At 44.0% G+C, this 26,176-nt stretch overlaps 2 long non-coding RNA genes across 2 annotated transcripts in view; one reads left to right on the top strand and one right to left on the bottom strand.

The window, feature by feature from the left end:
* The first annotated feature begins 5,079 nt into the window (after positions 1-5,079).
* The window catches only part of LOC132210481 (uncharacterized), a 63,047-nt gene continuing 41,950 nt past the window's right edge, over positions 5,080-26,176 (top strand). The window contains exons 1-2 of the long non-coding RNA XR_009446629.1: positions 5,080-5,234; positions 9,865-10,242. This is a non-coding gene — a long non-coding RNA (uncharacterized LOC132210481). The remainder of the gene's footprint in view (positions 5,235-9,864; positions 10,243-26,176) is intronic.
* The window catches only part of LOC125458551 (uncharacterized), a 69,618-nt gene continuing 59,487 nt past the window's right edge, over positions 16,046-26,176 (bottom strand). Inside the window, exons 4-5 of the long non-coding RNA XR_009446628.1 lie at positions 20,646-20,826; positions 16,046-17,091 (exon numbers count right to left, since the gene is read on the bottom strand). This is a non-coding gene — a long non-coding RNA (uncharacterized LOC125458551). The remainder of the gene's footprint in view (positions 17,092-20,645; positions 20,827-26,176) is intronic.

The following is a 26,176-nucleotide window of genomic DNA, read 5'->3' as shown; positions in this document are numbered from 1 at the left end:
TCTTCTTGGAGCCACTCAACAGGTCTTAATAGATTGTGTTATAGAGTCATGCAGCTTGGAAACAGACCCTTCGGTCCAACCAGTCTATGCTGACCATGTTCCCAATCTAAACTAGTCCCACCTGCCTCATGTATGTCCAACCCTTTCCTATTCAGGTACTTATCCAAATGTCTTTTAAATCTTTGATGATTTGACTGTTTTTATACCTTTACATTAATAATCTTTTTTGTTTTTTTTAAAAACCTGGAGCTTCGTTCCTCCATCTTGCATCATGGCAAGTAATTTAGTTCATTTTGAAGCTGAGTGGAGTCTGTTTGTATCGGAGATAATGGGAACTGCAGATGCTGGAGAATCCGAGATAATAAAGTGTGAGGCTGGATGAACACAGCAGGCCCAGCAGCATCTCAGGAGCACAAAAGCTGACGTTCCGGGCCTAGACTCTTCTTCAGAAATGGGCTGGCAACGTTTCTGAAGCTGTGACCAAGCAGAAGTTAGAAGCTTCAAAGCAAGAGAGCAGATATATGAGGGAGGAAGGGGAAGAAAATGGGATCTTTGAAAAAAATGTAGTTTACGGATCGCCATATCTTTGAGCACACAGCTCCAACTGACGGCACGGCAGCTCAGTGGTTGGCACAGCAACCCCACAGCACCAGGGACCTGGGATTGATTCCAGTTTCAGGCGACTGTGTGGAGTTTGCACATTCTCCCCGTATCTGTGCGGATTTTCTCTGGGTGCTCCGTTTCTTCCCACAGCCCAAAGATGGTGCAGGGTAGAATGGATTGGCTATGCTAAATTGCCCCCGTGGTGTCCAGGGATGTGGGGGCCCTTCATAGGAAATGCAGAGTTACAGGGATTAGGTGGGGACCATGGGCCTGGTTGGAATGCTGTTTGGAGGGTTGCTGTGGGCTTGATGGGCTGACTGGCCTGTTTCCACATTGCAATGATTCTGTGAGGCATGAAGGCTGACGGTTTGGGCCCAGACCTTTGTGCTGACTCTCCCTGCATTCCCTGTCATGCTGGCAGGACATTCTAGTAGCTGAGGTGAAAAATGGATGAATGCTACATTCTTTTGGACCCTTTCAATGTAAATACCAGATAAACACAGGTTTACTGCCAAGAAACACTTTTGCATCGATTGAGGATTTTGTAGAAAAGGACCAACAGCTGAAGGTTGTATCTCAGGCTCTTGCTCCTGACCTGGAGCTAGACTAGAGCCTGAGCCAGCACCAGCACCATCAGGCTAATTCATTACTGAAGAATGATACAGCTCAGAGGAGGACTGTGTGATACAACACTTTACACACCTTTCAGCTCAGTATTCTGTGCTCGCTGCTTACAAGAGGTCTGTTTTACACCTGGGAGACCAAACCTATACCATGTGACTGAACACCTTACAAAACATTTACATTCAGTCCAAAAACCTGATGCTGAACTTCTTGTTATTGACATTTCAATTCTTCACCTCGCTCTCAGCCTGATGGTCTCTGTCCCCAGCCTGCGACACTGTTCAAACAAAGTTCAACGTAAGAACATAGAACACTACAGCGCAGTAATAAATTCACAGAACAGCAACAACTTAGCACTCTACAGCCCTCTGGTCTCAGCATTGAGCTCAACAACAATAGAGCATAACCTGTGCCCCCATTCTGTTGACAGCAAAATGTGAGGCTGGATGAACACAGCAGGCCAAGCAGCATCCCATTCTGTTTGATTTGTCATTGCTGGTTGAGTTCTTTCTGTTGGCATCTTTACTTTGCATTCAAATAGTCACTATTCTGCCATTTGCACCTCATTGATACCTTTTATTTCATTTTCTACAGTTTGTCATGTTACAGTTGATCTCTTGAAGTGATAACTGAAGCTGATGGCTCTGTAATTTATTTAGAATTTTAGTGTTTTAGAACTGATTACAGTGTCCACAGTTGATCTCTCTGCAATACAGACCTAAGCAACTGACTCACCTTCAGTTGATTACAACTGATTATCCTTGACCAATGTCCAATTTATCCATCAATCACTCTGCAGCTGATTGCCAAATAACACTCTCCAAATAATCTGAAAGATCAGCCCAGATGCTGGTATTCTGTCATAAAGTTACCCTTTATTTACATGGGCTCTAACCAGCCAGTTCTGAAGAGACTGTCTGAATCTACTGTTTATATCTGTCAGCCAAGGCTCCCTGATTGGCCCAGGTTAACAACCCCAATCAAGGAACTTGTACTCAGTGAGAGCCACCTGATTCCAATCACTACATAATCACTGCAGGCGTTTCTCTCTGCAGTTGAACTCTCAGATAAATGCTCTGTAGTTGATCACTCTGAAGTTGATACCAATCACTCTCTAAATGGTTGCTCTGCAGTTGATTTGCATGCAGTTAAATCTTCTCAAACTGATCTGGAATACAGTTGGTCACTCTCTACCAGTTCATTCCCAGGGGCCCTCTTGTGGAACAATGGCAATGTCTCTGCCCCTGGACTGAGAGGCCCAGGTTCAATCCCACCTGCTCCAGAGGTACACAATGACTTCTCTGAACAGGTTGGTTTGTAAAATAGTTAAATAAAATAATCTTTTAAAATTTAGATCAGTCCCAGGGGGATCTCCTATTGCATAGTGATAATGTTCATACCTCTGAGCTATGAGACTGGGGTTGAAGTTCCACCTACTCCAAAGATTTGTGACAATATTTCTGAGCAGGTTGTTCAGGAAAACATAGATCTATCCCAGCCTGATCTCTTTGTAGTCTTTTTTGTTCACTGTTCAATTGATTACTTTCCAAATGTGTTTATCTGTAATTGACTTTGCGTGATCACTCTGCTATTGTCCACTGTACAATGAAGAAAGTGCCCTTCTTTAAAATGATCACCTCCGTACTATTGTGGACAGTGCAAACATTTTGCTAATACCAGGCAGCTGCTCAGGTGTTAACTCCAGAACCTCAGCCCAATATGTGAAAATCATAGGGACAGCGGACAACATACCTCGCAGTCCAAGGAGCCAAGCCATGTCTGCAAGTCCTGCCTGAGCTCCTCTGGGAACAAGAAAGGATGCTGATTAATTCCTTCCCTGTTTTAGATACACACCTAGAAACATATATAATCTCCTTTCGATATCAATGCTGTGACTGACAGAACTATTATCTATCTTTATCAGTCACTTGAAGACTGTTACAGGGGAGATTTTGAATTACGCAGCAACATGTGATTTTTACAATTTACCCATAATGATTGAATTCTGTAGCTTGCTATTTCAAAGAGTTGGCTGGGCCACAAAATATGCTGCCTTCTTTGTCTTAGGGTGGTGGGGGGGGGGGGTGCGGTGGATGGAGCACATCGTGAGGAACTGAGAAGCTGTAGGAAAACAGAGTAACATCTTTTCCAGATTGCTCCAACAGATGTAGACACAAAATCATGCTCCACCTCACATCGCAGCCTCAACAATTACTGAATGCCCACTTAATTGATTGATTGTTGCTACATGTACTGAGATACAGTGAGAAGTGTTGTTTTGTGTGCTATACAGGCAGATCTTACCATACAGAGTGCAGCAGGGTTACAGAACAGAGTACAGGATACAGCGTTACAGCCTCAGAGAAGGTGCAGAGAGAGAGATCAGAATTAATATTTTGAGGGGCCCATTTAAAAGTCTGATAACAGCTGGGAACAAGCTGTTCTTGAATCTGTTCGTGCGTGTAGTCAAACTTTTATGTCTTCTGCTCGATGGAAGAGGCTGGAAGAATGTATAACTGGGGTGGGAGGGGCCTTAGATAATGTTGGTTGCTTTCCTGAGCAATGTAGATGGAGTCAGTGGATGAACAGCCGGGTTGCGTAATGGATTGAGCTGTGTTTATGACTCTCTGTAGTTTTCTTGTGGCTCTGGGCAGAGCAGCTGCCATACCACACTGTGATACTTCTGGATTAGATGCTTTGTGTGGTGCATCCATAAAAGTTGGTAAGGGTCCTGGAGGACATGCCGAACTTCCTTAGCCCCCTGAGGGAGTACAGACATTGTTGTGCTTTCTCGACTGTCACATTGACGTGGCTGGACCAGAAACAGCTTGTTGGTGATTATCATTCGTAGGAACTTGATGGTTACGACCGACTCCAGCTCAGCACCATTGATGCAGACAGGAGCGTGTCCTGTACTCCACCCGTTCACTGTTCGGCATTGGGCAGAAGTGAAGCAAAATAGCGCAAGTGTTAAAAAATAAAAGTTTTAATTTTACAGCTAAGTAATGTAGCTTTTAGATGACCTGATACAGAGCTGTGGAAAGTGGAAAATTTCTATAGTCCTTTGAGGTACTATAAGGAGTGGCATTTACACAACATACACAGAACATGTCTCATTGAAAACAAAGATTTCAGAGGTGATGGAGGAGGCAGGCCTGGGATTAAGTTTCTTTCAGCACCGTGACTCCACACAACTTTTGGAGTTTAAACTTTTTGTACCTGTGAGAAGAATTCAGCGCGTTGGACCTGCGCTGCCTCTTTGCAGGAACAAATGAATTGTTGCAGTTCAGATAATGATCCAATTTGCTTTCAAAAGTCACTGCCCCCACCATGCCCTCAGGCAACACATTCCCGATCCCAACCTTTCATTGGGAAATCAGAAAATAATTTCTTCACATCGCCTTTGGATCGGGTGGTGTAGCTCACTCCTGGAGGTATTTTCTAATGTCCCTCTTCAAAGATATTTTTACACATCACTGGGGCGGATAGGACTTGAACGTCGACCCCCTGGCTCAGAGGTATGGATGCTACCGCTGTACCACAAGGGCCCTATAACTCACTCCTGGACAACATATGAACCATCTCACCTCTTCAAAGACAGAGTCTCAAATACAGTTGCATTTATCCAGCTCTGGAGAGCACATGACTCCATGTCCATTGGTAAATTATTGCTTGTTATCATTGCTAATTATTGCTAATTCTGTGTTGTCCCAATCCCTTACGAGCTGCTGAAACTCTCTGTACTAGGAACGGTGACTTTGATAAGGGAGTATATTACTGACAAGAGGTGACACCCTGTGCAACCAACACCCAGCCTTCAGAAAAACAATTAAGTGTTGTGCAGAAAAGGAAACCGAGCTGCGTCACAAGTTTATGAGGGAGTTGTTTCACATCTGAATGAATGACTGGACCCAGTGTCGACTGGTTGCTTCCAAACACAGACTGTGGCCCTGGTGAAAAGCAATGGAATATTCAGGGCAGAGGTAAAGAGAAGAGGATTGTTCAGAGTGAGTAGTCCTCTTGACCACTTCATGACAGACAATCATGAGACGGCATTCACCTCGGGTTGACTTTAGTGTAAAGATATCTCAGTACAATCGTGGGCCTAGTTTCAGCCATTCACATCTGGGTATCAATTGCACCAAGAAAACCCTTGTTTGCTGCTCTGACCTCCGTATGACCCACGCACATATTATCTGTATGACAGGAGATAGGCTCTGTACACTACTCCATGCACACACGCAAACAAAACAGGAGGGAAGCGAACTTTCTCTTTATGTTTTAATCTGAGGGGCCCACAGCAGTGCGAATCTAACCCTATTCAGAGTCGCTTCTGTGGCGTGTTTAATAAGTAGCACGACACAATAGGCCAGGAAGCTAGATTTTCAGTCAGTTCAGGGCTGCAGGAGAAGGGGTTGTTCAGAGGATAATGCTGCCTTCTGGTCTAAACACGCCATGGGTGGAAAGAAATGTTGACAACAAAGTACACACTTATCACTGCTGCCTTGTTTTAACTCTTACTGTGCGATGTCTTACCAGTTTGGCTGAAAGCCTGTGGTGGGACGTTGGCCTCTTTGTTCACTCATTCTGGAGGAAGTTGATACTGTGATTATTTTTGTTTTCCCATTATTTTTCCCAAAACAGAATCTTGTTTCTCTCCCCTTCTCTTGCCTCTTGCTGAGTTACAGGCCCACAGGTGGGGTAGCTGATACCTTTATGAGATTTGCTGATGCAGGCCTGGAGATCCAGGCCCTTATTCACTCACCCCTTCGTCCCTCCATTCATCCATTCCTCAGCTCAGGCTGCAGTGAAAGGTTCATCCCTTTCTGTGAAACCAATGGTGTTTCTGCTGTGGGGAAGGCCCCATTTGAGGGCCTTTGAGCTAGTGAGGCTTAAACAGGGACCAAAAGCAGGCGGTTGCCCTCCATCAGCAGTGGACAAGACTTGGCGTAACGTCCCATTATCAAAAATCAAACATCCGTCCTGCTATGGCATGTTGGAGAGCAGAACCATCACATCATAGGAAGAATGTAAATGTGAAGGTTGCTATCTGTTGCCTTCTCCTCAGGCTGATTGAAAACAAAGTTCTTCTCTTCTTCCAGAACAATCCTAAACAATTTGTTCTGCTCTGTAGGTTTGTCCTGTCTTCTTAGGAAGTGCTGACATCTCACTGCTGTGGCACTTCTGGAGGCTACTCAGGGTCATGGGGCAGTTTGCTAGAGCCTTTGTAATTCCAAATAAAGGAGGCCAACTGGAAAAACCAAGTCAGTATCCCATTTCCCAAACTGACAGAGGACAATCAAACCATTTGGAATCAGGCCCTGGTCAGTGTGCAGGGTAGAACAAGAGGTCCTCTGTGTTTTCCTGGGGGCAGGAGTGGTCACGCTCTCAGACGGATATCTCCACACCCCTGGCCTTCTGCCTCTTCAGTTGTGATTTATTGTCTACATTTGTCACTCAGTGTCAAGTTTGTTACACCTTTGCCAGGGTGTTTTATCGTGTAATGGACCAGCAGATCTTTTCTTTTATGTAAACAGCCAATGTTCTCAGATCAGAGATGTATTGGAGTTGCGAAAACTAAACAAAACTGCTGAATGTTCTGGCTGTTGTGGTAAATCCAGGCCTGCACTTTCGCGCAGAGCTGCTTTTTAATGAGTGTGTTACAGTTGCAGCAAAGTGCAGTTCGACATTTCAAAGGGGAACATCTTTCATGTGGTCGATGCACAACCCAGGCTGAAGACAGACGTAGAACATAGAACACTACAGCGCAGTGCAGGCCCTTCGGCCCTCGATGTTGCACCGACCTGTGAAACCAATCTGAAGCCCATCCAACCTACACTATTCCATTATCGTCCATATGTTTATCCAGTGACCATTTAAATGCCCGACCTTCACACTAAGCTGGAGAATGTTCATAGCCCTTACGTTCCTGGATAGAGAAAAATAACCTGGTAGTGGGAGGGGATTTCATCTCTTGTGAGCACTCCTTGCCTGCCCAGGCACTGAGGACACGGAAATAAAATGAGAAAATGCAGGAATATACTCAGCCGATCAGGCAGCATTTGCAAAGAGATACAATGCGAACCTTTCAAGATGACGACTTTTCATCAGATGTTCCTCTCCACTGGTTGTGCCTGTCCTGAAGTTTCTTTCCAATATTTTTGAAAAGTTTATTAGCAAAACCTTTCAAATGGAGCAGTATAGATTTTGTAAAGAGATTAACCTGTTAGAGGTTTAATAAGCCACCTGAAGTTTACAAACCAACAGTCAATTTATTTTTTGGTTTATTTGGCAAAAAACCTGACTTTTTACATGAAACTGTTTGCTTTTTAAGCCATTTCTCTTGATTTAGGTGATGATAATTTGATGTACAACTCAATCACATCACCTTTAATGCTGGGTTTAGACACAGACACACAGACACAGACACAGAATAGTACACACAATAGCACAGACTCGCTCACACACAGACACACTGGCACGCACACACAGGCATACACACACAGACACACACAGAGGCATACACACGCACACACACACTGACACACACAAACACAAAGACACATACTGGCGTGCGCGCGCGTGCACACACACACTCACAGTGGCACACATACACACTGACACACAGAAACACAAAGACACATACTGGCGTGCGCGCGCGTGCACACACACACTCACAGTGGCACACATACACACTGACACACAGAAACACAAAGACACATACTGGCGTGCGCGCGCGTGCACACACACACTCACAGTGGCACACATACACACTGGCACACATACACACTGGCACACACAAACACACTGGCACATATGCACAGACACACACATTAGCACAGGTGCACACACACACAGACACACACACACACACACACACACACACACACACACACACACACACACACACACACCCCTGCAGTAAGACAGAGCATCACAGTTTCAAAGCCCACAAACTGAGCCTGACCAAAAAGCCACAGGCCTGTAGGATGTGAACAAACCTATTGCTTCCCCGAGCTGTTGATTATACAGATGGAAGAAAAATAGCTGCTCTATTGGTAAGCCCAATAAAAAAAAGTCAGAATACAGTCTGCTTAGTGTAAATTTCAATTTAAACAGAACCAAGGCATCTTAGGTGATGAGCAACTAAACCTTTGACGAACACAAATAATAATGTAAATTCTGGGAACCTGAAGGAGGTGGAGAAAGATTGAAATGGGTTAATGTTTCAGGTGTAACCCATTAACAGAACCAAAAGTGGGAGATCTGAAACAAAAACAGAAATCACTGGAAAATCTCTTGCAGGTCTGGCAGGTCTTTGAGACCTGCAATTCAGAGAAGGGGCAGAGGGCCAGTCTTCTGTGGGAAGATCAGTTCTGATGAAGAGTCGCTGGACTTCAAGTCTTAAATTTTGTTTTCTCTCCACAGGTACTGCCAGACCTGCTGAGTTTATCCAGCGATTTCTGTTTTTGTTTCAGATCTCCAGCATCCGCAGTGTTTTGATTTATAAGAGTGGGAGATGCTTCTCAATAATGCTGAACATTTCTCTCGCTGTATTCTGTTCTGTATTACTGAACTCACAGACTCTCCACGACTAGAGCACCAGCGTGTCCTTCAGATCCTGCTGGACAAGTTGTGCATTTCTAATCTTTCCTATTTTTATTTAACTTTGAAGCAACAAATTAATGTGACACTACAAAAGAAAACAACATCATTTACACAGCAACAACTTTTTGCTGGAGGAATTTGCTGCCGATTGATGGTCATGCTAAACAGTTTTGTTACTTGGGATTTGGGCGCATGTGATTATTTGGCAAAATAATCCTCAGGCAGAAAGCAGCAAGATGTGAGACATGAACAGCTGTACAGCCCAATGTCAGTGCACGGTTTCACATTGTTTTTGAAGCAGATTTTGTTCCTCATTGATGTATAACGTACGATGATATATGTGTGAAGTTATCAAACTGACAATCTGCCATTTAAATAAACAGTGGGCTCCACCTGCAACAGCGCTGTTCCTCGGCATTGGCTCCACACTGTGTGCAGTGCTCAGTGACATTTATAAAGATTCCAAACATTCCTTCCAGATATTAATGTACTGATAGCGACCTCATCAATAAATGTGTTTTAATCAAGCTGAAGGATGTTGACACAAGATCGTAGAATCTCTACAGTGTGGAAAGAGGCCATCCAGCTGACACCAACCCTCTGAAGTGCATCCTGCCCAGACTCACCCCCATCTTTCACTCAGCTAATACCACCTACTTACATATCCCTGGACACTACAATGCAATTTACCATGGCCAATCAACTCTAACCTGCACACCTTTGGACGGGGGCAGGAAACCCACACAGACACAGGGAGAACGTGCAAACTCAACACGGGCAGTCATCAGAGGCTGGAATCAAACCCAGGTCACTAGGGCTGTGAGACAGCAGAGCTAACCAATGAGTTACCATTCCAGTGATCTTCCAGCTCACTTGCAGTGAGGTGTTATCTTAGCAATGTGTGTTAGCCCCTAAGCCCACAGCTTGTTCTGTTTCCCACGCCTACTAGGTTTTTTCTGATGATACCACACTTGTTAAATGTCCATGTGTGTTTTAGAACTGAATTGATAAATTCACTTCATTTTGCAGACCACGGTGAAGATGTTCATCCTGTCCCTTTGAGTTGGATTTAAGCTCAGAGCCCGGAAGTAAGATGCCAGGGAAGCATTTCTGAACTACAGAACTATGATTGCTCAGTGAGGATTGGTAGCTAAAGCAACGAGAGACACTTTCACCCTCTGCCCACTGTTTCCTGTGATTTGGGATCTTCCGTCAGAATTTCATTTACAGCCAAATTGATGGGATCTTACTCTGCGTGACTTTAAATACATGCTGTCAGTGGTCTTAGCAGCTGTAGAACTGGCAAGAGAACTGCATTGCCTCTTCTCATGAAGATCTGCCAAACGACATGCCAGTCAGCCTCCTTGTGAATGCACACTAGGGCTCCAGATGGGCACTGCCCCTGCCGTAAGTCTAATTCCTTCAGATCAACATTGATTGCCTTTTTCTGTAAGGAACAAAGAGACCTCATGGTGCAGCTTCATAGTTCCTTGAAAGTGGAGTTGCAGGTAGACAGGGTAGTGAAGCAGGTGTTTGGTATGCTTGACTTTTTTAGTCAGCGTGCTAAGTACAGGAGTTGGGAGGTCATGTTGCGGCTGTACAGGACATTGGTCAGGCCACTTTTGGAATATTGCATTCAGCTCTGGTCTCCCTGCTGTAAGAAGGACACTGTGGAACTTGAGAGGATTCAGAAAGGATTTACAAGGATGTTGCCAGGGTTGGAGGGTTTAAGCTACAGGGAGAGGCTGAATAGGCTGGGGCTATTTTCCCTGGAGCGTCGGAGGCTGAGGGGGTGACCTCATAGAGGTTTAAAAGATCATGAGGGGCGTGGATGAATAGCCGAGGTCTTTTCCCCAGGGTAAGTGAGTCCAAAACTAGAGGGTCAGAGGTTTAAGGTGAGACTGGAAAGATTAAAAAGGGACCTAAGGGGCAACTTTTTCACACAGAGGGTGGTGCGTGTATGGAATGAGCTGCCAGAGGTAGAGGTGGAGGCTGGTACAATTACAACATTTAAAAGGCATCTGGATGTTGTATATGAATAGGAAGGCTTTAGGGGACATGGACCAAATGCAGGCAGATGGGACTAGATTAATTTAGGATATCTGGTCAGCATGGACAAGTTGGACCGAAGGGTCTGTTTCTGTGCTGTACAACCCTATGACTGTGACTTCAGCACAGTTCAGCTGACAAGTAACCTGCACAGTCTGAGCGGCTACATTTGGCAACAGGACCAGATTCAGCTGGGCACATCCCAGTGACGGGTGGGTGGGTGCGGAAGGGATGCTGGTGGGGAGCTGACGCCCTGAAGTGGACCATTAGTTGACCACTTGAGGACCTTGGATTATGAGGAGAGACTGAGTGGACTGTGCTTATACTCATTGGAATTCAGAAGAATGAGGAGAGATCTTATAGAAACAGGTAAGATTATGAAGGGAATAGATAAGGCGAAGACAGGGAGGTTGTTTCCGCTAGCAGGTGAAACTAGGACTGGGAGCATCGCCTCAAAGTCACGGGAAGCAGATGCAGGACCGAGGTCAGGAGGAATTTCTTCACCCAAAGGGTTGTGAACCTGTGGAATTTCCTGCCCAGTGAAGCGGTTGAACCTACCGCGCTGAATGTTTTTAAGGCAAGTTTGGATAAATTTTTGAACAGGAAAGGAATTAAGGGTTATGGCGAGTGGGCGGGTAAATGGAGCAGAGTCTCAAAAAGGTCAGCCATGGTCATATTAAATGGCAGGGCAGCCTCGAGGGGCCGGATGGCCTACTCCTGCTCCTAGTTCTTATGTTCTTATGTTCTCAATTGGCATTGTTTTTCCTGCCTCCAAGCCCAGGACATGTAGGAGTAGAGGGTCTGCCCATTCCTGTGAGTTCCTGTACTTGATACCTCAAATGCCTTCCTCTGATGACAGTCCAGTGAGGCACCAAGCATAAGATTTTACTAAAAGGAGTCTATAAAAACCAATTGATTTTGTTAAAAAACCAAAAGAACTGCAGATGCTGTAAATCAGGAACAAAAGCAGAAGTTGCTGGAAAAGCTCAGCAGGTCTGGCAGCATCTGTGAAGAAAGTATCAGAGTTAATGTTTTGGGTCAGATGACCACTCCTTAGAACTGAGTTTCGGTTTAAACTTGTATCTTGTATGACTCATATCAGTTTAAGAAGGTGAAGGAGATCTTCATTTGACGAAGGAGCAGTGCTATGAAAACTTGTGATTTTAAATAAACCTATTGGACTGTCACCTAGTGTTGCATGACTTCTGACTTTGAAAGATCAGTTTCAATAATACTGGTCAGAAAATGAGCTCCATTACTCAGCCCCTGCTGCTTAACTAGAGAGTTTAGAAATGAGAGAAATGTCCACAGGAAGATGCAGCACAGGAGGAAATCATTTGCTTCATTGAGCCTGTTTGAAATAGCAACTGAATTAGTCTCATCGTTCCCATGGGACCCTGTGAGCTTTTCCGTTTCAATTTCCAGAACAGCAGCTCAGGACCGGAGCCAGCTAATTCCCAATGTTCTGTGCCATGGTCAAAGCTACACACCCAGCATTCCACACAAAGCATAGTTCTGACTTCAAATGTTGCACAGGATTTGTAAAGGATTAATACTGAGCAGTGCTTTAGTGCCACAAACTATGGTGACATCTGACAGTCTTGCGAGGGGAAACAGCAGTAAACTCCATCTTATTTAAGACAAAAATCCCTTCTTCATGAGATAACCTTGTGGCTTTCCGCTTACGTACCAGCTCAGGTGGATTCCTACCCTAAAGAGAATGGCGGCAGCTGTCATCACAGTGTCACGGTGGCTCAGTAATTAGCACTGCTGCCTCACAGTGCCAGGGACCTGGGTCTGATTCCTCACTTGGGAGTCAGTCTGTGTGGCATTTGCATGTTCTTCCTGTGTCTGCATAGTTTTCCTCCCATAGTCTGGTTTCTGGTTTCTTTCCACAGTCCAAAGATGTGCAGGTTAGGTAGATTAGCCATGCTAAACTGCTCATAGTGTCCTGGAGTTTGCAGGTTAGGTGGGTTAGCTATGGGCAATGCAGAGGGAGTATTGACTGGGATGCACTTTGGAGGGCTAATGTGGACTCAATGGATCGAATGGCCAGCTTCCACACTGTCGGGATTCTATTAGAACCCCAAATTATAGTGAGCACTTTTTTTTAAGTTTGAATTTTAAAATGTTTCTAAAAGAGTATGGTTTCAGACAAAACCAGACCACAAGTTCGACGCTGTCGGGCAAAATCCAGTGTGGGACCCACGGTATGTCGCACCTGCAGAGTGTTAGGGAAACTTCAAACAGAGACATAACACAAAGAAGTAACGAAGAAGCAGATTACCTTCCCCGTCTCAGCAGAGGACCACCTCTTCAGGCATGTTTTGTGTTTTGCCTTTCAGGAAGATGCAGAAAAAGCTGACTAAAATCCTGATATATGTGTCCTGTTAGAAGATGGTGTGCTGGTGAACTGAGGTACCCATGTGTGCCAGGCTGGGCCTGAGCGTCAGTGTGCTGGGCAAATCACTACTAATGAATCACCCAATATCTAACCCTGCCCTGCAGGTGAACAGACTCTCTCACTCTGAACGCTAGAAGCCAGTTAGCCCACAAGTCAGCTAAGAGGGAACAGGACAAGGAAGGCCTTCTTGCCCTGAATATGGCCACACAACCATCATCCACGGAAACAGCATGGAAGGATTTCAGCAAAGTGTAAAGCCAAGAATCTCAAAATTGATTGTTTGACTATCAACATTCCGCAATCTACTCTTCGTGAATCATCCATCGCACCTTAAATCTACGAGAATGTGTGTTGCATTATCATTTCTTCTCATAGTTCCGTTAAAGCAATAAAACCTGGCTAGATTGATTCCTTCTGAAACATATTCATCTGGTCTGACAGGAAGGCATCCAGAAGGAAGGAACCCTTCTCTAAATTAACTATATTGTGACCAACCAAAAGAGTGATGAATAAAGAAGGACAGCCAGGAGCTTAATGACTTAGAGTGTCCATGATAACCTGGGAAGCCTAGCCTAGCCTCTGGGTTGTGACATTAGCAAATATGTTGTGTAATGAGCAATGGTGAAAACAGTGCTATATGGTGCAAATCTTGGTGAAGGGGGTTGTTCATACCAACTCCTATCAAACAGGAAGGACCTCAACTTATGCAGTTTTTTACAGAATGGAAAGAGGCTATTCAGCTTGTTATGTCTGGACCAGGCATCAAACAAGAATCAATCCCATTTTCCAGCATTTGGCCCGTAGCTTTGTCGCGAACGTATTGGAAGTCTTCGGCTAAATATCTCTTTAGTGTCTCTACCACCTTTTAGTTTTCCCTCAAATCACATTTAAACCTCCTGCTTCTTAAAACTGCGAACCCTGGGGAAATAGTTGTCACTACCTATCCCTGTCCATATCCCTCAGAACTTTGTACACCTCAATCAGATTCCCTCTCAGCCATCTGTGCTCTGAGGAAAGGAACCCCAGCCTATCTCATCTCTCTTCATCGCTGAACTGGACCATCCCAGTCAACATCCTGACGAATCTCCAGTGCAGTCACATCCTTCCTGTTGTGTGGTGAGGAGAACTGCAGACAGTACTCCAGCTGTCACCTAACAACATATTCAATGCTTTGATGAATAAAGACAAGTATCCCATGTGCTTTCTTAACCACTTTAGTTACCTCTCTGCTACCTTCGAGGATCTATGGACATGCACATCAAGGTCCCTCTGATCCTCTCTACTTCTGAGGGGTCTTCCCTTATCTTGTTATTCCTTCCAAAGTGCATCACCTCACACTTTCCAGCATTAAATTCCATTTCCAATGTTCAACCCATCTCACCAGCCCATCTACACTGTCCTGTCACCTAAATCTTACCTGCTGACTATTTACCACCAAATTTCATGCCATCTGCAAACTTCCTGATCGTATCTCCTACACACAGGTCAAATTAATTAATGGTCACTACAAAATGGTAAGGGACCTAACACTGAGCCTTGTGCTATGCTACTGCCACTGGACACAGGCTTCCAGTCACAAAAAAATACTCATTGAACAATTCTCTCTGCTTCCTGCCATTAAGCCAGTTTTGGATCCAGTTTGCAAGTTGCCCTGGATACCATGGGGATCTTAATGAGTTTGCTATGCAGACCTTGTCAAAAGCCTTACTGAAGTCTGGGCAGACTGCATCAACTGTACCACCCTCATCTATAGACCTAGTCACCTCCTTGAAAAATTCAATCAGATAAACAGGCTTAGCAGCTACTCTGTACAGAGCAAGATACCAAGAGCAGCGAGATGCTGGATGAGTTACTATGCTCTTTGATGCCAAGTTAAAATCTTGGTTATGGACATTTCTTCTGAAACTGCTCAACTTGCATTAATGATTGTTTTCAGAAATTGTTTCCAAAAAAGAAAGCTGGGCAGGATGTACTGTGGTGTATACAATGCCATTGATGTGGTGTAACAACAGTGCCTCAGGTTCTTATATAGTTGTTTGAGCTGAGCTGAGCTCTTCCAGTGTTTCTATTTACTGTGCTTGATGAAGAAAGATGCTGGTTATTCATGGTGTTAACAATGAGCACAGCCATCATCCTTCCTCCTGCTCCCCACACTCCCCCAAAAGTGGGATCTACCAATTTCAACAGAACTGTTGCAGTTTGGGAAAGCCCGGGCGTGCTTCCCACCATTCCCTCTCCTTTCCAATAACACAAACAAGACTTACTGATATACAGCATTCACCAGACATGATCCTGGTCTTTGATGGATGTACCTAGCTAAAACAAAATAACATAACACTTCCAGCAATTCAGGAATGAAAACAGGAAACACGTTTTCACATGCTGTAGGCCTAACTAAAGGCCTACTCCTGTCCCTAATTTAACTGTTACTGTGGTGTAATGTTTGGAGGAATCTCCCTTTAAGACCCCACCATGCAAATGGGCCAAACATCCAGCTGATATCGTAACCAGACATCATAGACTCTGTGTAATGTTTCACTCCAGGCACAAGCTGTGTCTGCAGTTTACTCTGCACTGTTTTAATTAGTTCAGCTGTAAGTAAACTTATCAAGATCATCAAATAAATCAAATTCCACACATTTCATTTGTGCAACATTTAGATAAAATAAGAGTACTATTTCATGATGCGCAGCTTGGATATCTTTTGTAAACCAAGCAGAGCAGAAACAGCTTTATAAGATTGAAGTCCAACGGGAGCAGTAGCAAACAAAATATAATTGCAATCTTCCTTGATGTGAAAGTATTGAGTTGAATGATTTACTGTCCTGTGTATTCAATGTGAAAATACAGCGAAAGGTGTGTACCTTCGCTGTACATACATGGTGCCATTCACATTAACTTTGAATAAGATAAGGAGAAGATAACTTAAGAGAGTCCAACTTTCCTTTTCACTACTGCAGTCCCACTCTTACATTATGAGTTTGGGTTCAGGACAGACTGGTTGAGGAGAAAGTAAAACCAAGAACCGTCTTTAGGCTTAGATTTTAAAGTAACACTATTTATTTTACATTAGTGTGCAACACTGCTACGCATGGTAATTATCAGGATCTGACTTGTAATTGCAATGGATAAAGATTAACCTATTTTCTTCATGTGTTCACAACTATGAACTCTCAAAACTTTCTCCTTCTACAGTATTGTAACTCCATGTACACTGTGCCATTTATAGTCAGTCATGTGCAACTCCAAGACATCATTACAAGGTTGCCCCAGGGTTCTGAAGATCTTACACATCTGTTCTCGGAATGCAGGAAATAGAAGAAAGTAAACTGCGAGTATTTCCAGGTTGACCACATGGGTGCAAGCAAACAGCTAATTCAAAACTATCCTACCTAAAGACTATTTCAAATTTGAAATGCCATTTGGAGTCATCCTCAAACTGCACTAAGAGAAAACGTGCCTCAATTCAGAAAAGTGGGCTGCTAACAAATCAAACCCTAAAACAGGTTTTAAGCCCCGCAAAACTGGAACAGAACATTAGGTATGGTGATGAAAGTACAGGAAGAAAGCACAAGTTTAAATATAAAATGAAAAGAACAGCAGGAGGATGGATACCAAGTCCCTCATCATGAATTGGAAAGCCATAGATCTACCATCCAAGTTCAACCTTTTCAAACTAAGGCTGCAGCTATGCATCCTGGACCTAGCATTTTCAGAACCGGTTACATAGCTGTCTTGCTCCTGATATCAGTTGGCAACGAGGTACTGCAGAGTCAAGATTTCTGAAGAGGACCAGAAAGAACCTGGAAAGATACAAAAAATCCTATTAGATTGGCCACATGTAAGAGTCAACTTTACACTTCTTCAATTAGAATTGGTGTCATATAGGAATCAATAGTCAGAATCAATAATAATACTTGTTAGTAGATGCCTTGACAAAGCAATGGTTATGATTTTCAGGGCTGAACATTTGGAGCAGATCATGGATAATGTGGCAAAGACACACGCAAAATGGACATTGATTTACGAATTGGTATATTTATTGGTTTTGTTTGGGCAAATTATGTTGTTTGGAACTCAATGGTACAACTGACAATGCTAAATTACAATGGATCACCAATCTATTAGTGCAGTAACAACGTAATGCAGCAATGCAATTTAACAGTGAAACCACCGCTTCACCGAATAGACACAGAACTAGTCACAGAATATACAGCTCTCAACATGTGACTATCCATGAGATCACCAAGAGTCCTATGGGCAGCAGAAGAGACCAGGTATAGTCAAGTTGGGTCAGTCCAGAATTTCTAACATTTGTACCTGGGCAAGATCTGGGCCATAGGAAGTTTCAAAGGTGATGCCACATTACACCTCAGAAGGTCAGTCCCTCCTATACAGAGCTGCAGGAAACATTAAAGTGTCAGCTGGATGACTTGGAATATAGTGGCATCATCCTCTGTGTAGATCACCACACAGAGCTGTGTAGTTCAGTTATGAGTGCACTGACAAAAGGTTGCAAGCTCCTATAATTCTGCCTCAAGAGATGCCCATACTGGAGGAGTTGAAGCTCAAGTTCACAGGAGATAAGCTGTTCTCCAAGCTGGACACCAGACACAGATATTGGTCATTGCGCTCAGCCATGCAATCTCAGGAAGTCACCACCTTCAGAAAGCAATCTGCAAGATATTGCTGTGGTTGGTTTGTCTGTCAGTTAAAGATCTGTGGCAGCAGCTGATGGGCAGAATTACAGCAAACGTGCCTGGATGTCTATGCATTGCTGATGATGTTGCAGTGATGGGTGAAATCAAAAGGGTGGTACGGTGGTTCCGTGGTTAGCGCTGCTGCCTCCACTGCACCAGGAACCTGGGTTTGATTCTACCTTTGGGTGACTGCCTGAGTGGAGTTTGCACATTTGGCCTCTGTCTGCATGGGTTTGCTCCCGTTTCCTCCCACAGTCCAAAGATGTGCAGGCTAGGGTGGATTAGTCTTGTTGAGTGTCCAGGAATGTGCAGGCTAGGTGGGTTAGCCATGGGAAATGCAGGGATAGATGGGGGTGGTCTGAGTGGGATGCTCTTTAGAGGATCTCAATAGGCTGAGTGGCCTGTTTCCACACTATGAAATGGGGTTCTATGAAATAGAGTGCGGCCAGAATTCTCACACACTGTCAGCAGCAGCTTGCTGTGAAGGATTTGTTTTCAGGTGTATCACTCGGGTCAATTTTACTGGCTGTATGCATTCAGGTCGTAGAATCTATGCTGAGCCAAACAAAGTCAAAAATGTTAGACAAATGTTTACGTCACAAGACAAAGGCAACAAGTAGGAATGCCTTGGATTTTTCAACTTCTTGGCATTATGTATTCCAAATATTTCCAACAAAGGCTCTTCATTGAGAGAGCTGCTTAAGAAAACTATACCATACGTAGATCAAGAGAACCACTGACATATGTTCAAGCTTTTCCAGTGAGCATTGCCAGCAGAAAATAGCACCCTGCAATACTACCATGCAAAAGAACACAAAATCATGATAGGGCGAATAGGCACGGTCTTTTCCCTGGGGTGGGGGAGTCCAAAACTAGAGGGGCATAGGTTTAAGGTGAGAGGGGAACAATTTAAAAGGGACCTAAAGAGCAACTTTTTCACACAGAGGGTGGTGTGTGTATGGAGCTGCCAGAGAAGTGGGGAGGTTGGTACAGTTAAAACATTTAAGAGCTTCTGGATGGGTACATGAATAGGAAAGATATAGAAGGATATGGGGCAAATGCTGGCAAACGGGACTCGGATTTGTGTAGGATATCAGGTCGGCATGGACGGGCTGGACTGAAGCGCCTGTTTCCGTGCCATATATCTCCAAGACCTTATGACTCTAGCCCTGGAAATCAATACATTGTGGAAAGGGCTAGCAGTGCACATCATGCAAGATGGCTAACTGATTGCATTTAGCTAGAGCAAAAACAATTCAATTAGAACATAACAAATGGGCCAAATGCCTGCCTGTAGTCACATGACCGCAGCCCACAGGTTCTATGCACTGCAGTACTTGAGGCTGTATCTGGAGATGGCTCTGTAATGTATACATTGCTGTAACTGTAAATACATCCAAAAGAGATCTTCATAAATAGCATCCATGTACCTCATTTGTATTACATTGAGTGATACAGCATGGAAACAGACCCTCTGTTCCAACCAGTCCATGCCAAACATAATCCCAAACTAAACTGGTCCCACCTGCCTGGTCCTGGCCCGTATCCCTCCAAGCCTTTCCTATTCATGTACTTATCCAAATACGTTTTAAACATTGCAATGTGCCCATGTCCACCACTTCCTCAGGAAGTTCATTCTACACACGAGCCACCCTCCATGTAAAACATTTGCTCCTTATGTCTTCTTTAAACCTCTTTCCTCTCACCTTAAAAATGTGACCCCAATCTTGTAGATAACATTAGAATATTATTGCACACATCACATGCGTATGTGTATGTATGAGTGGTTCTGTGTTTGTTTGCCTCTATACGCCTGTGCATGTAGATGTCTATAATTGTGTACAGCCATTCCGCTCTGTGTGTGTGTGCTTGTGTATACACATTCCTCATGAAAGTTCATGTCCTTTAACTCCCAGCACAACAGCTAACAGTATTGAGGGGTGCCTTCAATGGGTATATGGAAGCGATTTGCTCGAGCGGCTTCAGGTATAAGAAACTTCAGCGATTGTGGCTAGATTGAGGAAGCTGGGACGGTTCTCCCTGGAGAGAAGGAGGCTGGACAAAGTAGCCAGGGGGAACCTGTTTCCACTTGGAAAAGGAAACAAGAATGAGAGGGCAAAGATTACAAATGAAGCAAGTTTGATGTAAGAAGAAACTTTTCCACGGATTGAATATTTAGGGTATAGTAGAAGATATTACCTGTTTTTTTGGATAATAATGAGGCGTGGGGGGGGAGAGAGTGGCTCAGTGGCTAGCATTGCTGCCTCACAGTACCCGGGACTCAAGTTCAATCCCAGCCCCTGGGTGACTGCCTGTGTGTGAAGTTTGCACATTCTCCTTGTATCTGTGTGGGTTTCCTCCCACAGCCCAAAGATTTACAGGTCAGGTGGGTTTACCATAGGAAATCAAGGAGTAGGGTCAGTCTGGACTAGATGGGCTGAATGGTCTGTTTCCACACTGTAGGTATTCTATGAATTTAGAATTAGGACTAAATAATAGAGCCAGTGCAGGAACAAATGAGCCCATTAAGTTCTTTCTGTGCTGTAGTAATGTGACAAACATCATTGCTGATTTTAAAGCAAGTAATTCTGAGTCCCACCCTCCATGTTCACTGAGATAAAACTGGAACTGCGACACAAAGAAATTGCTGTACTAACCTTTCGAAAGCACCAATGGGTTACATTTCTTTGGCAATAGTTTAAAACATCCAGGGGCTTGTTCCTGTCGTACTGTGACCAACTTCAGGAGGCGTTTTCAACGGCTTCGAATTATTTTGAAGAACTTGACAAAATTGCTCAGGCTGGTTTCTGTGCAACCTCAACACTTAAACCGTCAAATCTTCATTCGAAAGAAAAAAAAATTGTGTGTTAATCAGTTCCCCAAGAATGCGCAAATGGGAACTTGTGAAGTTATTACTGTAATGCTATCTGTCTTGACAGAACATTGGGTAACTGGTATGGCTGTCAGGAATACTGTGGTGTAATATAATATTGAAACATTGAGGTAATTAAAAGTTACAGCATTGAGATGTGGCTCAGCATGTTAAAGACATTGCTCAATGCAATAGTAAGATATTCAAAGCAGATGATTCTAAGTTCAGTTGAGTGTGACTGTGTTTATCTCGAATCACTGAATTCCTAGAAGCAGAGGTAGGCCATTGGGCCCATTGTATCTGCATTAGTTTTATTAACTAGTGCCAATCTCCTGCCTTTCCCCCATATCCCTACCTATCATTTCTAATTAAATAATCATTCAGCGCCCTCTTGAATCTCCTATCATCCTTCCAAATTCCAGCAAAAACAAGCCCAGCCTGTCTAGCCTATCCTCAGAAGTGAATCGACTCACTCAAGCCCAGTTAAGTTTGCAGGTGAGTACAACAATTTGAACTGTCAGAAACTCTCCCCGGGGGATTCCAATGCGGTTAACACGACGAATAAGCTGGCCTCGCTATCTCTAGGCTTCGTAATGAATGTTAAGGAGAGTCTCTAAGTTTTAAGTTGTGCCAGTTTCAGAAATTCTTTTTATCTGCTCAAGTTTCCACTCAAATTGTATGCTTATCGACAACAGTGGTTGATGTATTGAGAATTGCTTGCCTCTTGAGAGCCTAGTTTCAGCATGAGCTAAGACCCCAAAGTGAGAAGTTTAGATGTGAGAGAGCCTGAATGGACCACTAATATAACCATGATAACCCCTCAAATTCATGAGGTCCTCAACTCATTGTGATCCCAGACAGGATGCTTCAAAATGGTCAGAGATAATGGGAACTGCAGGTGCTGGAGAGTCCAAGCATCCCAAAGCCCCACCTGCCTAACCTGTTCTTCCTCTCACCTAACCCTGCCTCCCTCCTCAAGCCACACCTCCATTTCCTACCTACTAACCTCATCCCGCCCCCTTGACCTGTCTGTCCTCCCCGGACTGACCTATCTTCTCCCTACCTCCCCACCCATACTCTCCTCTCCACCTATCTTCTCCTCTATCCATTTTCAGTCCGCCTCCCCCTCTCTCCTTATTTATTTCAGAATCCTCTCCCCATCCCCCTTTTCTGAGGAAGGGTCTAGGCCCGAAACGTCAGCTTTTGTGCTCCTGAGATGCTGCTTGGCCTGTTGTGTTCATCCAGCTCCACACTTTGTTATCTTGCTTCAAAATGGTTATACTGTGTTTTTTTTCATTTTCATTCATGGGGATGAGGGTGTCACTGGTCAGGCCAACTCATTATCAATGAGCAGTTAAGGGTCATCCACATAGAACACAGAACATAGAACACTACAGTGCAGTACAGGCCCTTCGGCCCTCGATGTTGCGACAACCCGTGAAACCAATCTGAAGCCCATCTAACCTACACAATTCCATTATCGTCCATATGTTTATCCAATGACCATTTAAATGCCCTTAAAGTCGGCAAGTCTACTACTGTTGCAGGCAGGGCATTCCACTCCCTCACTACTCTCTGAGTAAAGAACCTAACTCTGACATCTGTCCTATATCTATCATCCCTCAGTTTAAACCTATGTCCCCTCTTGCTAGCCAACATTATCCAAGGAAAAAGGCTCTCACTGCCCACCCTATCTAATCCTCTGATCATCTTGTATGGCTCTATTAAGTCACCTCTTAACCTTCTTCTCTCTAACGAAAACAGCCTCAAGTCCCTCAGCCTTTCCTCATAAGACCTTCACTCCATACCAGGCAACATCCTGGTAAATCTCCTCTGCACCCTTTCCAATGCATCCACATCCTACCTGTAATGCGGCGACCAGAACTGTATGCAATACTCCAAGTGCGGCCGCACCAGAGTTTTGTATAGCTGTCACCTGCACGTTGCTCATGGAGGCCAGACCAGGTAAGGACAGTAGTTTCCTTCCCCTAAAGGACATTAGTGAACCTGAAGGTTTCTTCATAATCACCATCACGGTCTTAATTCCAGATTTGTATTCAATTCAAATTCCACCATCTGCCACAGTGGGATTTGAAATCAGGTTCCCAAAACATTACTTGAGTTTCTGGATTAACTATTCAGCAATGACACTACTGGGCTGTCGCCTCCCCTTAAAGATGATGAGCGATGAACATTACTTCCTCTCTTGGTTGGTTCTCAACAACGTTAATTTGAAAACGATCCCTTCCCTCGTTTTTGCACTTTTCCAATCCAAATTTATTTATGTTTTTAAAGGAGCCAGATTAAGTGGGCATTCTTGAGTTAAAGAAAGTGCAAATTTATCAGCTACTAAATACAAGAAAACACAATAAAATGCAGCAAGGATCAGCAACGCAAATTCACTGAAATGTTAACATAAGAGAAGATATCAGTCCCTGGGTTTTGGGAAGAGTGCATGCTGGAATTTTGCAGCTGTTAAGTTGGATGAGACTGTTAACACTGATGTTGGTAGTGAATCAGTTGATGTTCGGATTCTTGGCTCTGCAGTTCACTGCCACATGTCTGACTTGTTTCCTCCTTGACAGTGAATCAGGGCAGTGTGACTGTCCTGGCCCCTCACACTCAAAGCAAGAGAGAGCATTTCTTTAATCTGCAGCGCAAGGTGTCTCAGGGCTGTCCCCAAGCTGTCACCTTCACAATACACTTGTCTGCATTCAAGGAACATCCTGCTGACTCACACGATGTTGAATTTTAACCCCTTTTTGTATATTCCTGGAAGGGGTAAAACACAGAGATAACAAGAACAGCTGATGCTGGAGAATCTGGATAATACAGTGTGAAGCTGGATGAACACAGCGGGCCAAGCAGCGTCAGAGGAGTAGGAAAGCTTAACGTTTCGGGTCTAAATTAGCCTACTGCATTCACTGCTCACAATGTGGCCTCCTGTACATTGGGGAGACAGAATGCAGACTGGGTGAGCTCTTTGCAGACCATCTACATTCTGTCTGCAAAAGTGACCCTGAGTACCCTGTTGCCGTCCCCATCAACTCACGACCGTGTGCCCCCCAGCAAACATTTCTATCTCAGCCTGCTATAGTGTTCCAGCAAGACTCAGAGCATGCTGGAAGAATGACATCTCATTTTCTTCCTGGGGGACACTGCAGCTTCTAAGACTTGACATCAATTTCAATAACATTTGAATAGGAAAGGCTGGGAAGGGATATGGGGCCAGGAGCAGGCTAGTTTAGTTTGGAATTATAGTTGGCATGGACTGACTGGACCACAGGATCTGTTTCTCTGCTGTATGACTCTATGGCTGCAAGTGCTGGAAGTGGGGAGCTCATTGGTCTGCTGGTTCAATTCAGACTGAGAAAGCTTTCACCCGCTGAGTTTTCAGAGGTTTCTGATGAGTTCCAGGACCTGACAGGGTGACAAATGAAATAACATGCAATTCCTGAGTAAAAAAACAAACAAACAAAAAATGCATTGAATAAATGCACTGGAAGATTTGGTGTAGATGTATTTAGTGAACACAAATGAACAGGATGTGGTCCGAAAATATTCGCAATTTGTCAAAATACTTTAATGAAATTAATCAAACTCTACATGCTCCCAGGCTGAGTCAGTTCAGCCACCAACATTCTGTAGGAACAACAGGACAGGAGGAAGTTTATCAGGCACTTTAAGTTTGCCTTATCATTCAAGTAGATTGTGACTGATCTTGCCTCCATTTACCTGCCTTATTTCCATATTTTTTAAAATGATTTCCAGCCTATTCAGCAGGAATCTGCATTACCAATGGCATTTGATCCACCAGGATGAAACAAAGGGGGAACCTTATGGTGACAAGGGCTTTGCAGTGAGGACAGGGCTAAAGACTGGTACACAATCCATGCACATGTGGGCACCATGCTGGGAATGGAAGCCGTGCAGTCACACGCAATTATCCAGTCCCTGAGGATTCAACTCTCTCCACTCCTTTGCATGCTTTCTATGCATTGTGCCCAAGAGCCTTGTGCCATTATTCAGTCTTTCTCCTTGTCACACCCTACAGCGTCTCCGTGTTCTTTTGACCAAAGTGTATCACCTTACACTTCTCTGCAGTGGACTTCATCTGCCCCATATTCTTCTACTCGCTAAACTAATCAATGCCTTTTTGAACAAAAACAAAGTTGCTGGAGAAGCTCGGCAGGTCTGGCAGCATCTGTGAAAGGAAAAAACAGAGTTAACGTTTCGGGTCCAGTGACCCTTCCTCAGAACTGTTGTTTTTTTTGCATTTTTGAACTTGTTCCTCCTCAAAGGTTACAATTCAACCAAGCTTTATGCCATCCCCAAACTCTGAAATTGTCTCCTGCGCATTATGATCCAGGTCATTAGTATGGATCTGGATGAACTGGGGTCCCAATACCCACCCTGGGAAAACTCCACTGTAAACCTGTTTCCAGCCTGAAAAATATGCATTGATCATTACTCTCTGTTTGTCATAACTGAGCCAGTTTTTATTCCACATTGTGAGTTGTCTCTCTAATTCCATGACTGATCACTTTCCTCACAAGTCTGTAGTGTAGCACTGTATTAGATGTTCTCGGGAATCCATGTGTATTATAGCAATGAACTCAGCTTTCACCAACCCACTGTTAACTCTTTTGACTCTCTCCACCGGTTGTTTCTAGAAGTTTCCTCACCACTGAAGTTAAACAAAATCGTCTGTAATCGCTGGGCCTTTCTTTGCAACCATTTTGAAAAAGAGTGTCATGTGTACAATTCTCTGGTCCTTTGATGACACCCAAATCAAAGGGACAGCGAAAGGTTATAGCCAGTCCCTCTGCCATTTCTGAACTATCATCCTGTGTTCCTGATTATATCTATTGACGTCAATCCAGATGTCTCAGAAAATCTTGTTCAGTGATTGCTCCAAACCAATGAAATTCATCGTGTTAGGTCTTTTAAAAAAAAAGCAATGCTAAAAGAAATTCAAAATAAAGTTGAAGTTCCCTTTTGAAACAGTCAGTTTGCAATGAGGATGCAATGTGAACGTCACTGTGAGCTCTTTGAGTATCACAGAGCTGCATTTGTCCTCGCATATATGTTGTATTGCTGTAAGTTTCCATCCGACACCAGATTATTGGGAAAGGCTGGCTGGGAGAGAGGTCAGACTGCACTGACTATAGATCATTCCTTCCTTTATTAATCTTTTGACAGTTGGCAAGCATTGAAACAGAAAATCTCTTGGAGTTTTTCTTTTGGAATCCAAACTGGAGGAGGGTTTGAAACATTGGAGACTATTCCTGGAGGCTGGCAAGTACAGGCCATACC

The sequence above is a fragment of the Stegostoma tigrinum genome, chromosome 13 (genome assembly GCF_030684315.1).
Source record: "Stegostoma tigrinum isolate sSteTig4 chromosome 13, sSteTig4.hap1, whole genome shotgun sequence".
Taxonomy (NCBI): domain Eukaryota; kingdom Metazoa; phylum Chordata; class Chondrichthyes; order Orectolobiformes; family Stegostomatidae; genus Stegostoma; species Stegostoma tigrinum.
This window is presented reverse-complemented; position numbering and strand designations above follow the sequence as displayed.